This window comes from Grammomys surdaster, unplaced genomic scaffold (assembly GCF_004785775.1).
Source record: "Grammomys surdaster isolate TR1022 unplaced genomic scaffold, NIH_TR_1.0 545, whole genome shotgun sequence".
Taxonomy (NCBI): domain Eukaryota; kingdom Metazoa; phylum Chordata; class Mammalia; order Rodentia; family Muridae; genus Grammomys; species Grammomys surdaster.
Genome location: NW_021604964.1, coordinates 19,271 through 35,474, shown reverse-complemented (window position 1 = coordinate 35,474; position 16,204 = coordinate 19,271). Strand labels below are relative to the sequence as shown.

Here is a 16,204-nt window from a genome sequence, read left to right as displayed (position 1 = left end):
CACACACACACACACACACACACACACACACACACACACACACACACTAATATACCTGTGGAGGCCAAGTAGGAAAATAAAAGATGAGGCACACGTAAATATTCAGGAGTCTCAAGGGGGAGTATGGCTTTGGTGTCTTAGCACTAGCTACACATGTGGCTTTGGTGTCTCTCAAAAGTTATAGCCTCACAAGGTTGCTGGGAAAGTCTTAGTCCCCTTATTATTTAATAGAGGCCTAAATTATATATTTTTAAGGAAAAGCCTTTAATAATAACATGAATGAAGCTACATGAGACCAAGACACATGAGCAGAACTTCCACATAGAAGGATGTCTTACTGGGAAACAGGAACATTAGGAAGACTTCACAGACACATGGAAAGCTCACCCCGTCTACAGGGCCACTCATCTAGCTCTGTCTGAGAATGTCAAGGTTTTATATTGCTGAGCCTGAGAGTGTCTTCCCACTCCACATGCTCTCCTTGTGGCCTATGGATGAGCAGCTTTTCACCGATATCTTCTACCACAAGCTTTACTGCTGTGATGCACTTTAGCTTCTCTAGGGTTCCCATCTTCTGCTGCTATACTCCATGTCTCCATAAGAGGTTGGTTGCTCATACCACTTGTCTTCTAACCCTTGACCCAGCAGAGAGTGACTGCAGCTGAAAACCTTTAGCCTGTGGCCTTTTTGCTCATGTTGCTTGAGGAAAGGTTCAGCTACCTGATGAGTAGCATATGCTTCTTCAGTCACCCTCCGTTCTCCACCAGCAGAAGGAAATTTCAACCTCCTATCCCTTTAGGTTTCTCTATTTCCTCTATGTTGTCCAGCTGCCAATCTGACCATCTCCTGTCTAACTTGTGTTCTTGGGGCCACTTTTCACTTTGGTCCCCTATCACTGAAGCAGTTGGCCCATTGTTACCTTCCACATTGTCCTTGTGTCCTCTGACCCAGTGTCTCCTTTTTTCTCTGTTTCTCTTTCTTCCTCATCCTTGCTCACTCCAGAACCTTCGCTGCCATCTTTCTCTTCAACTTCTAACAAGGAGCCACATTATTTTCTCTTCTTGGCTGGAATGCTCTGATTCTTTTTTTCTGGGACGGGAAAGGGGGTTTGGTTTCTGGATGAAGTCTGCTGCAACATGGGCCTGCCTTTTAAAGCACTGGTCACGCTTAAGAGCACAGATACTATAGCAATATCATTCACTATCTATTCTATCTTCCTCAACTGAGTCTTTGTCATCATCATCCTCACTGTACATTTTACTTGATGACATATAGCCCTCATCCTTTCACACCTAAACTATTTTAGAGGATTCTCCTTCTTTGTCAGTTAGGTCAGTTAGAGTTCTCCACTTGGTTCTAACATCCCAACCTTAGGGTAAAATAGGTCTCTGTCTGAAGTGAGTGTCATAAAAAGAATACAATGGAGACCAAAATTTGAATACATCCAGTTGTTCAGAAGACTAAGGATCAGAACTATTTATCCATAACCCCTTGGCTTTAGTCACTTGGGGTCAGAGCTTGCCTAAACAACACCTTCTTTGTTGGTTTGAGACAAAGTGTCACCATGAATCCTAGGTTGGCTTCAATCTTATGATCCTCCTGCTTCAGCACCCCAAGGCTGGGGCTCTACTTTGGTTAGTCATCAAACTTTGTGAGCTGTCTCACTGGCCCTTCATATTCAGTTTTTCACTTGTAAGTATTTTAAAACATAAAGGATTATTATTGTAACTGCTACTGAAATCTAAACCATACACCCGTGATGGTGAGAACATAAGTTACACAACATTGGCAACATTTCCAAACCACCTAACAGACTGAAATAGTCAACATGTCATGTAGTCTTAGGGAAGAATGGTCAGAGTGGAGAGTATGGAGCACAGAGAGGGCCTTGTCGAATTGAGTCTGTAGAAAGAGTTTGCTTTCTTTTCCTAAGACACTTCACCCAGGTCTACTGTAACAGACAGTATATCTCATGTCCGGTTACTAGGAAACTTTTCCCTAAAAAGAACGAGACTAAGGGGAAAGTGAGATCACAGCCATTTCCACATCTTAGTGCTACCTACTGCTTTGTTCAACGACCTATAAACTTAAATTATTAAAGGGAAATAAAAGATATCTGATAATAAAGATAAGCACTACTGTTAGAAACTTTTAAATTTTAATTTTCTTCCCTATTTTTCTTTGGGGGGGGAGAGGGCCACAGTGCATGTGTGCTGACCAGTGTGCTGGTCAGAGATGTTTGTGGGGTCAGTTCTCTCCTTCCACCTCTACCTGATTCTGAACACAAGTGGTAGGTTTCTGTAACTGCTGCTTGCAAATGCTCAGACATGTAAGCACCATAAGAAACTGTATTTTAATCACCAGGGAAATATCACTGTTAGAACAAAGGGACAAATGGAAGAATCATGCTGTCAAGGATGAAGGAGGGAGCAGTATCCCCCTACCTGGGAAGGCTGGTGTTTCCTTCATCTAATACAAGTTTCCGAACTCATGTGCAATGCTGAGGTTCTGTCCTATTCTGAGGTTCTGTCCCATCAGTTCATACATGTATAGTCACTGGAGAGCATTGAAAACATATCTGAAGATTAAAATGAGAAACAAAAATTTTAGTAGCTTCTTTTCTTTTCTTTTTTTTTTTGATTCTGAAGGAAATTTTAATACAAAGGCATGTACAAGCAACTTCCATGACTATTTTTATGCTAGAAAGACTCAGAGCAGATGAGGCCAGAGTGGCCTACCTTGTCAAAGATTAATATCCACGTGGAAAAGCAATCTTAAATATACTACCACTTAAAATTCTACTGTTAAGATAACCTCATTATCTTTAAATACTGAGAACACAAAAGGCCCATACAAACTAGTTGTGTCAAGTAGCCACTTCCTACTTTAACATTCACTAGGTGTGCTCTTAAAGTCTCTATGAGAGAAGCAGGACTTTCCCCCATGCCTTTTGGCAATAGATTCAAAAGCTTAAGTTTCAGGTAAGTAAAATTTCATGAAGTCTGTGGTTTTTAAAGCTAAATTATTCAATATCTTGAATTAGTATTGCACTCATACGTTGCCTGGAATATATCTAGAACAAAAGTAAGTAAGTAGGTCTACAAGCTTTTGCTTTCCTTATTAGATAAGCAAGCTCGAATAACGGAAATGCAAACTGCAATTTAAATAAGCCTATATATGTGTGACAATGTATCAACCTCTTATAGAATGAAATTCAAACACCAATACTACAAATCCATGAAGAACCAGAAAGAGTACTGTATGCACAGTTCTTACTATTGACCCATTCCACTTTGAGATCAAAACAGTAATTCTTCAAGATTTAAGAAAAATAGATTTTAAGAAAGAGACTCTTTTAAATCACTGAATACATCATTTCTGTCATTAAGAGAAATAACTTATGCTTTTTTCTGCAATAATTCATTCTAGTGAAGTAATTCTCTAACTTCTAATTAACACTACATTTACAAGAGTAAGGAAGTTTATCAGTAGGCATTCTTCCTTGCTTTAAGTTATTTGTCTCGAAAATATGTCAAGTAAGCCTTTAAAGACTCTGGGAGTGACAACTTCATTATCTTTTCCCTCAGTAGGTTCTGAGGTGGCTCCTCACGCTTCATGGCTTCGCTGTGATCTTTCTCTTCTTCTTCTTTTCTGTCTTCTTCCATTTTTTCATCCTCTTCGCTGTCTAGAGGCTGAGGGATAAGCTGATTACCCACAAATACATAAGTGTTAATTCTCTGTTTAACTCTCTTTCTTTTCCTCTTGGGTGGATCCCTTTGTGGAATCCCCTTGGCCTGCATCTCATCACTTATGAAGTTTCTAAGTGTACGCTGAATGTAAATACGAGGCAAGTCTTGGAGATTCCTGACAGCGCACGGGGGAAGCCCCACAGAGTCCGGTGTGGCATTATCATTCTTACTAGGTTGTACTAGTGGTGCAAAGGAAACAGCAAGGATATTTTTACTTTCCCAAGTGTTTTGTCCAGTCCGCATAATCTGTGTCAAATGATCCTCTATAGGCATGACCAATATGCCCCCAACTTTGAGTAAGATCTTCATGTAGTTTTCATGGTCTTTCTGGACTCCAGCTCCACAGTAAATTGGATCACACTGATGACTGTCAGAAGCTATCTGAAGGCAATTACCCACCACAAATGCGGGTTCACAGAATTCAAATTTATCAAAGCTATCACTCTTTTTGATGAAACTCTCCAGCTTCTCCTTGGCATATATCTGAATGAAGTTCAATCCCATGATTTATTCCAAAAGGACCCAAAATTAAGCCCACCATTGTACTTAGATATCCGGTACCACTTCCTAGGTTAAGAAAAGATAATCCTGGTTGAAGTTTCAAAGCTTCCATAACTTCAGAATAAATGCAAGGTGCTGACAAGTGTACGTTCCCGTGCTTCCAGGCTAACTCTTTGTAAGCATTGTCTCTGTAGCTTTCCAGATAGTTATCTCCGCGGTCAAAGGCTCTGAAGGCTTGCTCTACTCTTTCAGTTCGAATGTACTGAGCTTCTTTAAGGTTATTAATTAAGTCATCATTATCTTCCCCAGCACTCACAGTTCCTCCCATGACAGTATTCAAATCAAATCATAAGTAAAATGTAACGAGTTAGTAGAAATGGTTTCCAATAATGTGTGCTTTTTCTTTTTAATATTGAACTTGATTTCCAAAAATAAATTAAACCGAAGACACAGGAGAAGATCACACAGCAGCAGCGCCTGCTCCGTCCCTGGAGCCGCGCCCCAGCCCCCGCGTCTGGAACCTGCGTAGGCAGGATTCCTTCAGGCCAAAGCAGCCGCAAGGCCGGCGGCGGGCGGAGTGCCCGTAGCTTCTTTTCATATGTTGCATTCTCAGAGCAACATAGCACAAACTATTAGAACACTTATTTTTAATCCTATCTTAGGTCTTTTAAATTCTTGACACTAGTAGAATTGTTTGCATTTATAAAATTTCAGTGTGGTTTTTTTCTTTTTTTCTTTTTTCCTTATTTATTTATTTATTTATTTATTTATTTATTTATTTATTTAATTTATTCACTTTACATCTCTAGTACAACTTCCCTCCCACTATCCCTTTCTCCCTGTCATCTCTGAGAAGGGTAAAGACCACCCTCAGTACCCACACACTCTGATACCTCATGTAACTGCAGTACTAGGTACAACCTCTCCCACTGAGGCCAGCCAAGACAGCTCAGATAGGGAGACAGGATCCATAGGTAGACAACAGAGTCAGGGTAAGTTGCTGCTCCAGTTCTTGTGGGACATGCCTATGTCTAGCCCTTGTATGTTCTTTGGTTTTTGTTTCAGTCTCATGGAGACACCAATGGTCTAGGTTTGTTAACTCTGTTGGTCTTCCTGTGAAGTCCCTATCTCCCCAATCTTTCCCTCAACTCTTCCACAAAACTTCTCCCAGCTCCAATTGAATGTTTGGCTGTGGGTCTCTGCCTCTGTTTCAGTCAGCTGCAAGGTGGAGCTTCTCAAAAGACACTTATGCTAGGCTCCTGTCTAAATGCATAACAGAGTGTCATTAATAATAAAATTGGATTGCTTCTTGCCAAAAGGATAGGTCCCAAGTTGGGTCAGTCATTGGTTGGTCATTCCATCAGTCTTTCTTCCATCTTTGTCTCTGCATGTATTGTAGATGTAGGCAGGGCAAATTTTGGGTCCAAGCTTTTGTGGGTTTGTTGGTGTCCTTATTCCTCCACTGGGAGACCTACCTGGCTACAGGAGGTGGATGCTTCAGGCTCCATACTTCCCCACTGCTAGAAGCCTCAGCTACAGTCACCCTCATAGACTCCCTGGAGTCTTCCTCATACCAGGCCTCTGGCAGTCCTAGAGATTTCCCCCTCTCTTGATTTCCATTTACTCTGTCCCTGGCTCTCCCTACATCTTACACCCCTTCCACTCCCTATCTTCTTTCTTACCTAGTTCCCTCCCTCCATCTATCTGTGATGACAATTTTATTTCCAATTCTGAGTGATATTCAAGTATCAAGTATTCTCCCTTGAGCCCTTCTTGTTATTTAGCTTCTTTGGGTATATGAATGGTAGCAAGATTATGCTGTACTTTATGACTAATTTCCACTTAAAACTGAGTGCATACCATGCATATCCTTTAGGGTCTGAATTACCTCACTCAGGATGATATTTTCTAGTTCTATCCATTTACCTGCAAATTTCTTGATGTCCTTGTTTTTAATAGCTGAGTAGTATTCCATTATGTAAAAGAACCACATTTTCTTTATCCATTCTTCAGTTTACAGGATTCTTGGTTGTCTCCAGTTTCTGAATAAAGCTTCTATAAACATAGTTGAGCAAGTGTCCTTGTGATATGATAGGCCATCTTTTGGTTATATGCCCAGGAATGGTATATCTGGGTCTTGAGGAAGAACTATTCTGAATTCTGCAATGGAGGAGTGGAATGGAGGATTGCTCCACAGCTTCTCCAGCATGTGTTGCTTTAGTTTTTGATCTTAGCCATTCTGAAGAGTATAAGGTGGAATCTCAGAGTAATTTTGATTTGTATTTTCCTGATAACTATGAACTTTGAACATTTCTTTAAAGTGCTTCCTGGTCATTAGAGAGTCCTCTATTGAGAATTCTCTGTTTGGCTAGTACCCCATTTTTAAATTGGGTTATTTGGTTTGTTGGTGTCTGACTTCTTGAGTTCTTTATATATTTTGGATATTAGCTGTCAGTTGGATGTAAGATTGATGAAGATTGTTTCCCAATCTGTAGGCTGCCATTTTGTCAGGTCTCTGGGCTCTGGGGGCGTGGCCAAACACCCCAGGATTTCCACAGTCCCACAGAAGGCTATTGATTTTTTTCTTAGTTAGCTAGTATCTGACCACATTGCTGAATGTGTTTATATGATGAGTTCTCCAGTAGAATTTTGGGATCACTTATTTCTACTATCATATCATCTGCAAATAGTGACACTTTGGCTTCTTTTTTTTTTTTTCCAGTTTGTATCCCCTTGATCTCCTTTAGTTGTTCTATTGCTCTGGCTAGAACAGGGACAATATTGAGACCTCCAATTTAAACTCTCTCTCAGTATAGTATCTGCAGGTGGATCTCTGCAACTCCACTTTCTGCTTCCAGAGGAAGCCTCTTTGATAATGACTAATCAAGGCACCAATCCTAAGTTTTGAGGGCTCTCCACTCCCTGATTGCTGGCAATCCAGGAAGAGTCATTTGTAGGCTCACTTTTGAGGATTAAAACCCCTACTATTTTCCTATTCATTCTACCTGGTGTAACCAGGACACTTATTGAGGAAAAAAACTAAATAAAACCTGTATCTTAAAATATTCTAACTTAAAACTCACTCACCTTGGAGGTCACAAAGTTTGGTATAATGTTACTGCTCTCCTGTTAGCTTTTCTGTAGAGAACAGTTCAGCCATGTGGGTTCCTGGGACATGGTTTCCTGTTTTTTGAAACAGTGACTCTTTCTTATACATTCGGATACCTAATGGGTGACAGAATGGGATGCAGAGGCTTAGGCTTCACATTGTGTCTGAAACCTTTGCTGCCTTAACCTCTGCATTAGAGACTTCTGCTCAGCTCTGCATGTAGAAGTGTTGATTATACTAGGAATGTTTTCCCCCTAAAACTGTAAACAAATGTTAAGGAGTAAGCCTTACCTAATCTCTCTCTTCTACTTCAAGTCTAATGACACTAAACAGCTGTCTGATAGGAAATGACATGTCACAGACTATGAGAGGGTTCTGGGATGGTCTCTCCTATTCCCAGGAAAAGATAGGAATTTCGCTCATCCTCTTTGCTCACCTACCTTCTTCACATTCTGATCTTTTAGAAACAGCTTGTTCCCTTGTTCATTCATTAGGTTGTAGGGATTCACAGGGTCTCCATCCTTTGTTCATTAATGAATAATGCTACTATGAACTTTGTGTACCTGTTTTGGTGCAGATAAATATTTTCAGTTCTCTTGAATACATGTCTAAAATGGAATTGCTGGGCTCCATGGAAGCCTCTAAAGACCTCTTAGTTTCCAAGGCCAGTGTACCATTTCACATTCTCATGGAGACATCCTTTCTAACCCATGCTATTATTTGTCTTTTCCCACCCCCTGCTTTACTTCAAATTAGCATATGCTGTATTAGATAGCATCATGGTGACAAAATGTATTAGATAGCACCCTTGTACATACAGTGTGTTAGATGGCACCATAGTACATAGAAAGTCATAGGTAGCATCACTTCCGAAAAAAGTATGTTTTAGTACATGCACCTCCTCAGTGTTTTCACCTCTTCTTTCCTTGCAATCTCCTTTCAGTCTCTTTTATGCTTTCACCTTACTAGTGTCTTTTAGATATTTTCTCCTTAGTACCACCTTTTGTCCCCTTCTTTATCTTCTTTCAGGCTTTGCCCACATGAACAGCCGTTCACACACATCGACGTCCACATTTGCTGCTAGGATGAACACATAAGATGGAGTATAAGGTTTCTGTTTTTCTGAGATCAGCTGTTCCTTTTTAATACAAAATTTCTGAGAGCTGTCCATTTTGTGACATTTTAATTTTTCTTTATAACAGAATAAATGTATATTATGCATGTTTCCACATGTGGTTGTCCAAATAAGAATGGGCTCCATAAGCTTATATGTTTTAAGGCTTGGTCCCCAGTCATTGGGACTGTTTGAGAAGAATTAGGATGTATGGCCTAATTGGAAGAGGTGTGTCACTGGAGGTTGTGCTTTGAGGCTTTAAGACTCCATTCCAAGCCCAGCCTTTTGCTCTCCTTGCCTGCAACTTTCAGATATGAGCTCTCAGCCTCTTCTCAAGTACCATGCCAGTCTGCCTGTTGCAATGTTCCTTACTCTGAGGATTATGGACCAACTCTCTGAAATTGTACATAAATGTTGCAGGAAGTATTAGAAAAATCAGCGTGCCTGGCTGGCTCTTGGCCTGGCCGCCATATTCCACTCTAAGTTCCTGCACTAATGGCGGCACTGGCTGGCTAGTGGTGCCAGCCCAGGACCCATAAGACATTGGTATGTTTACTGCCTCTGCCAGTCAGCTCCATGGAATCCATGGCTCTAAGCATGGCCCCTGGGCCAACTCCACCACCCCCATGTGGTAGATAGAACAATTCTAGTACCTGGTAGAAATAAGACTCTTAATGCTTAAGATTAACCAAATAGATTTATATATCAGCAAATACTCAATACACAAGACACCCACACAATTAGAATTGTTTCCCCAAATATCTAACCTTGATAATAATAACTACCTTTGATAGCTAGAGACACAAGTGTAACATCTGCCTCTATTTCTCCTCTCCTTCTTCTCCTCCTTCTCCCCTCTCTCATTTCTTCCTCCCCACAACTCCTAGCTCCACCTACCTCTTCTCTATCCAATGGCAGAGTTCCACTGCAAATAGAATGGGCATAAAAGTCCTGCCACACATAAGCCCCATACTGAATGCATGTTTTAATGAGCCTTAGTTTTGTGGTCTCCTTATAGAAATAGGGTAGTAACTAAGAGAGAAATTTGTACTAGGGACTAGGGTATTGCTGGGATAGAATTGTCCATACTGTTTATTGAAGACCCAAGCCAAGTAGACAGCAGAAAACAATAATGGTAAATCCTGTGTTTATTAGTTCACCTTCCTCCCCACCCACAGGAAAGGAAAAGTGGAAATTAAACAGAGGCCCAGGTGCCTATTAAATAGCATTTAAATAGTCACAGTTTTGGAGAAATCTGGGGATTCTCAAGGAAAACAAGAAATACAACTGAGTGGTGACTCCTGACTTACTAGCTTACTAAGCCTTATCCATTGATGTAGTCAGTGCCCATAGGTAGTAACGCTGCTGCAAGTGAATATGTTCCTGAAATAGACTCATGAGGCTGCTTTTTAAAAGCATAGAAAATACTACTAGCACATTAGTAACATCTTCGATGTTCTTGATTAAAAATGTTTTCATTTTGACAAGTGATGTGATTTTTTTATCATGTAGTCCTATGTTTGACCTTAGAGCCTGCATCATCCCAGACAAGTGTTCTATCACTGACCTGTATTGACAGCTCCTGTAAAGGTAGTTGTACAGCAGTGAACACATTCAAAATATATAATGAATTGTGTGTGTTGAGGTGAGCAAGGGATATTTTAAGCCTTCGAATTTAATTATTAATTTGATTGTTTAAAACTGATATATTGAAAACTGAAAGTGAAAATTATTTTTATTGTTATGCAATACCTTATTTTCAAATTATTGGCTCTGGATGATGAAGGATTTTACTCAATGTTTTGACCTAGTCCATCAAAAATTGTGGAATAAATGTGAATGAAAGTATATGGATTTTAGATATTCAAGGATTTAGTTATTATGATTACAGAAATAGTTTGTCTTATGTATTTTATTTCCTTGTTCTAATAGAGCCATGCTAAATTGACAGTCAAGGAAGCTTTTAAGTCATAGCAAGATCAGGCAAGACAGGGATAAACAAGACATGGGCAGGACAAATATGCAGATGTTTCAAATGAGAAGATTGCTGGAGGAATTATCTCTGGCAGTAGGGGAAGGGGAGCTCAGAAGGGGTCACCAATACAGTGTTGTAAAAACAAGTTCCTCAGGATCAGGGGTGAGTTCAGAAAAATGGAAGGAGAGTAGATCTAGGGCCAAATGTCATCAGACTTCTCAATGGCAAAACTGATGGCTTAAAGATTCAGATGTAAAATTCACACCCAGTCTATTATAAATAGTAACTTCTCAGTGGAATGGAAGGATGATGATCATACCAGAAAAACAAGAAATCAAAAGAACTGATTTAGCCAGGTGGTGGTGGTGCATGCCTTTAATCCCAGCACTTGGGAGGCAGAGGCAGGTGGATTTCTAAGTTCGAGGCCATCCTGGTCTACAGAGTGAGTTCCAGGACAGCCAGGGCTATACACAGAAACCCTGTCTCGAAAAAGAAAAAAAACAAAACAAAAAAAAAAACCCAAAAGAACTGATTGGACAGCATGAGCCATCAGAATGAGGCAGTAGGCAGGAGTTGAGTCAGGAGTCAGGAGTCAGGAGTCAGGAGTCAGGAGTCAGGAGTCAGGAGTCAGGAGTCAGGAGTCAGGAGTCAGGAGGCAGGAGGCAGGAGTCAGGAGTCAGGAGGCAGGAGGCAGGAGGCAGGAGGCAGGAGGCAGGAGGCAGGAGGCAGGAGGCAGGAGGCAGGAGGCAGGAGGCAGGAGGAAGGAGGAAGGAGGAAGGAGGAAGGAGGCAGGAGGCAGGAAGCTCCTTGGTCCCAGAGCAGATAATATTGGCAAAGGAACATAAGCTGTGCAGAGCTTACAGGACAAGTATCTGAAATGGAGTCCTGTGGACAATGTGGTCCATGAACAAACTTAAATAATGCAAACTAAGAGCAGTGATCTGCAGGTGAATGACTGCAATTGCAAGTGTGTCTCAGAAGAGCCAAGTGTACTGGAACTTCCAAGGCAGACTTTACTGCATTTTGAAGGGAAGTGTGCCTCTCAGCTTGCTATGTGTGTGCCCAAGACTAGCAGCTGGCTTTTTAGTTCTAACACTCAGCAATACTCATGCATCGTTTATTAACAGAAATAAGGAGACGCACAAAGTTATGTCCTTAGACTAGATTCATTGACCAGATCATGCAAGGCCATTTTGTTGCCATATCCAGCATGTTTCAGACCAATAGCTCACAGCAAATCAACCAGTTTTAGAGTATTCTTACAAGACAATAAGAATAGTTTTGAGCATCGAGAAAAAAAAACAAATAATACCAGTTAACTGAAATACTCTGTAAAAGGCCATGAGTATGTGTACTTAAGGGTTTGGATCTGTATTTATATCACTATGCACACTGAGTCTCTTCACATGCCCTAGAGTTGGGTTCCATTCCTTTGTAGGTAAACATTCCTTTCCTCATTTCTTGTTCTATCTATTCTCATAAAATACTGAGAGGAGTCATTGGTGCTTCTTAGAATGCTAAGGCTATTAGGCTAGGAAAATAGATCTTAGGTAACTATTTGTAGGTGATGTCAGAGCAGACAGACTCTGTTTCTACAGTCTCATGATTCCAGCTTCTTCTGCTCTATTAGCAGATTTCTAGACAGGTGAGTCTATTCTTGCCTCATGTCCTCTCACCTGACTCTTTATGGTTCTTACGTAATTAATGATTGCTTGTACATTAGAAAGATATGGATCTGGCTCTGACTTAGCCTGTCTGTTCCCAGCAGGACTTATCATTTAATGAGTATGACCTTTACTTTCCATGCTGTGTTTTTCCCTTTTCTTGCTGACCCACAGCGTCACAGGGTCAGTGAGAGGAAAGATGTGTCTTACAGTATTTATGTGAAGTTGATTTTAATCCCTTATTCCAGGCTAATCATAAATTCTTTGTGGGAAGCAAATGGCATCTTTGCCTTAAATCTTTTGAAATACTGTGTGAAAAAAGCTCAAAAATATATTTTTCTCTCCTATGAGCGTCTCCTCAGTCCTGGCCACAATCTTCAAAGGGGCAAACCAGATGATTTAGGAAACCGATAGCATTTTCCAGCAGCTAAATATCATTGATGGTCAGTTGATTTGTATCAAATCTCAAAGTGACTGCTTTTGATGAACAACTACTGGTGGGTGTCAAACAAATGCAGGACTTGGCTAAAATTTTGCTCACTGCTACAGCTAACACCAAGGTGGAGAATCAACAGCATTTTCAACATCAGGCAGACAACATAGGTAAGAGACCACCAACAAGGTATATGCCCTGACTCCAAAAAGACCAATGTGCATATTGTAAGGAGATGGGGCATTGCATCAATGATTGTCTTGAGAACTGCCTCCCACAAACCAGAAGGAGGTCAAGCAAAAGTGCTAGAGGAAAGTGACAAGGGGATATGGGGCTTGGTCCCCTTCCATAAACCTAAGGTAACCATTAAAATGGAAGGAACTCTATCAAATTTCTAGTAGATATGAGAGCCCAGTATTTGGTTCTCACTGAAGCTCATGGAAAATTGTTAGACAAAATCATGGGTACAGGTCGCAACAGGCATGAGTCAATATGCATGAACCTGAAGATCAGTGGACCTTGGAAGAGGCCAGGTAGCCCATTCCTTCCTAATCATGCCTCAATGCCCCTATCCCCTATTAGGCAGAGAATTGCTAACCAAAAGTTGGGCCCAAATTACTTTTGACCCCCAAGGGAGTCTCCATCACAGGTCAAGATGGATAACCAATACAGGCCCTCACTTTATCCTTAGAAGATTAATATAGACTAGACCAAAGAAGCTCCACATTGTTCTCATTGTTCTTAGCTTGGGCAGAGACTGGAGGAATGCAATTGGACAGTCATCAACCTCCCATTTGGATAGAATTAAAACTGGGGTCATCCTGACTTGGGTTAAGTAATATCCGATGCCACAGGAAACTAAGAAGGGGGAATATTTCCCATATCAGAAGACTCAGAGACTTGGGGATTCTCATACCCTGCCAAGCCTCATGGAACACCCTGCCCCTGCCAGTTAAGATTCCCAACTTTAATGATTTTTAATGATTATAGGCCTGTGCAGGACCTTTGAGAAGTCAGTAAATGAATCATGGACATCCATCCCATAGTGTCTAGCAATATACCTTTTTAAGTTCTCTGAAGCCATAAAAAGTCTGGTGTGCCATATTAGATCTTAAAGATGCTTTCTTCAGTTTACTCCTAGAACCTAAAAGGCAGCCATTGTTTGACTTTGAATGGTATGATCTGGATGAAGTATTCAATGGAGAAATTCAAATGGACCTGGCTACCTCAGAGATTTAAGAATTCATCCACTGTCAATGAGGCCCTACATAAGGACTTGGGTGATTTCTAGTGGAAACATCCCAGAAGATCCTTCTACATAGATGACCTCTTGGTGGCAGTGAAGACTCTGGAAGAATGCCAGGGAAGCACAACAATATTACCAGTAGTGTTAGGTTTTCTGGCGTATAAAGCATTAGCCAAAAAAGGCCCAGGTATGTCAACAGAAGGTTGGGCTATATTCTGCAGGGGGCAGGGGGCAGACACTGGCTGTCAGAAGCCTTAAAAGAGACTATCCTAAAAATCCCAATTCTGATCTTCAGACTGGAGGTATAGGCATTCCTTCTGTCAACTGTATTCTACTGATTCCCAATGTTACAGAACTGGCTAAGCCCCTCTACGAAATTACCAAGGAAAAATTGCCTTTCAAATGGACTGAGGTTTAAGAGGACTTTTTAAATTGACTTAAACCGTGTTTATGGATGGCCCCTACCTTAGGGTTTCTTGTTGTGACTAAGTCTTTCCACTTCTATGTGAATGAGAGCAAGGGCATGACCAAAGATGTCTTAACCTAGTTGTTAGGCCCATGGAACAGGTCTGTGGCCTATCTGTCAAAGAAAATAGAACCAGTATCATCAGAATGGACACCATGCTTGTATATTATCACAGCCACTGCTAGTCAAAGACACAGACAATTAATACTGGGACAAGAACTGTATATCACCACATCCCACACAATCTATGGGGTCCTTAAACAACCCCCAACCATTGGCTAAGGAATACACACATGATTCATTACCAGAGTTTATATATGCTTCTATACTACATTATGACTCATTAAAATATTATCCTACCTAGGAAGCTAACCTTTGACACTCTTGAACTTGATGTTATAGAAACAAGCCTTTTATGAGAAATGTTCAGAAGAAGTATGAGCCACCAATGGAATAGAAAATAACACAGGCAGCACATACTCCTTATCCAAATAATTTTTCTATAGAGTGTAAACTTTTATTCAGAGATAAAAGTCTCAAGTAGTTTTCTGTGTTTTCCTGCTTTCTTCCCTTTTGAGCTGAGGAAGAATTCCAGCACCACTATAGGATATGCAGTCTTTACCATTGAGCTTTCAGTTATGCATTCACAATGACAGCTTTCCATGAAATTTTTTTTCTCACACTGACATGAACTTTTGAATGTTGTTCCTTACCTTGTTTATTTGAAAGGGCATTTCCCTGGTGAATGCTTTGTAAACGGCAATGCCACTTTCCTTTGACATTTAATTCATTGATGAGTAAAAGCTGGTCTGTGAATCAATCGTGTCACCTGACAAAACTCCAGATTTTTGTCTTTTGAGAAAGCACATTTCATTCAGGATCCCTTTATATATTGGTGAGACATAAACTGATATGACATCTGGGTAGATCTAAGTCTCACACTTTCAAATCTGCTGAATTTGTATAAACATATTAAAGTGAATCAAAACAGAACATTGACCCTTATGTTTCCCTCCAGGCCATGCACACTGGAAGAACATCACCAAGGAGAGGATGGGGAAAGACTTGTAAGTCCAACAAGGGAAGTAGGTTTGGGAAAAAGCAGAGAAAGAGGCTCTAGGATGGTAAACAAAACAAGCATGTAAATTGCAAGGGGTGAGAGGGAACGATGGTTACCCCCTGGGGTGGGTAATATTGGTTAACAACTTAATTTAATTTGGTCTGGAATCAGATAAGAAACATGTCTCTTCGTGGGTCTGTGAAGATATTTCCTAGAAGGAGGAAGTAATGGGGAGGAAGCTCCCAAGTGTGGTCAACATAAAACTGTCCTGCCAGATATAAAGGTCTGAGAGAAAAGCAGTACTGCTTTTGTCTGCCTTCAGTTCTTGCTGGTGAGTGGACTATGGAAACCACTGTGCCTGTCAATAGCTGATAATTAATTTGGCCATCATGAGGATAAAGACTTACGGCTATGCAGAATCATTTAGACACTGCATGCCAGATTGAGAGTACTGAGGTCTCCAGCATCAGACTGATCAGCTACCACATTCTCACCTTCTCTACAGGCAGATAGTCAATTGCGAACTTCTCAGCCTATGGTGTGTAGTCAATTTAACAAATCCCTTCCATAATATGTATTCATTGTGTTCCTTACTAGTATATTATAACCCTTCCTAGTATACTAATGTTAAATACACCATCTCATCTAGCACTCCATGGTCAGGCCCAGATCTCACATAGCACAAAATCTCAGAGACTCAAAGGCAGAAAGTCATTTGTGGAGGACATATTACTGTTCTACACTTTAGAATACTGTCCATCCCTGGAAGAGATAATGAAGGTAAAAGGACAGATTCCCTTCTTTCTATTAGGGACATTCTTTCCTTGATGGAGACAATCCTTGCTAAATTGCAATATCAACTATGCCCAAGAGTTAAAATCTCTAAC

The 16,204-nt window shown here is 40.7% G+C and overlaps 1 protein-coding gene and 1 pseudogene across 2 annotated transcripts in view; both read right to left on the bottom strand.

The window, feature by feature from the left end:
* LOC114633170 (leukocyte elastase inhibitor A-like) overlaps positions 1-16,204 on the bottom strand; it is a 68,231-nt gene that overhangs the window by 40,379 nt on the left and 11,648 nt on the right. The gene's annotated exons all lie outside the window — the stretch shown is intronic.
* Positions 3,513-4,578, bottom strand: LOC114633171 (annotated as a pseudogene).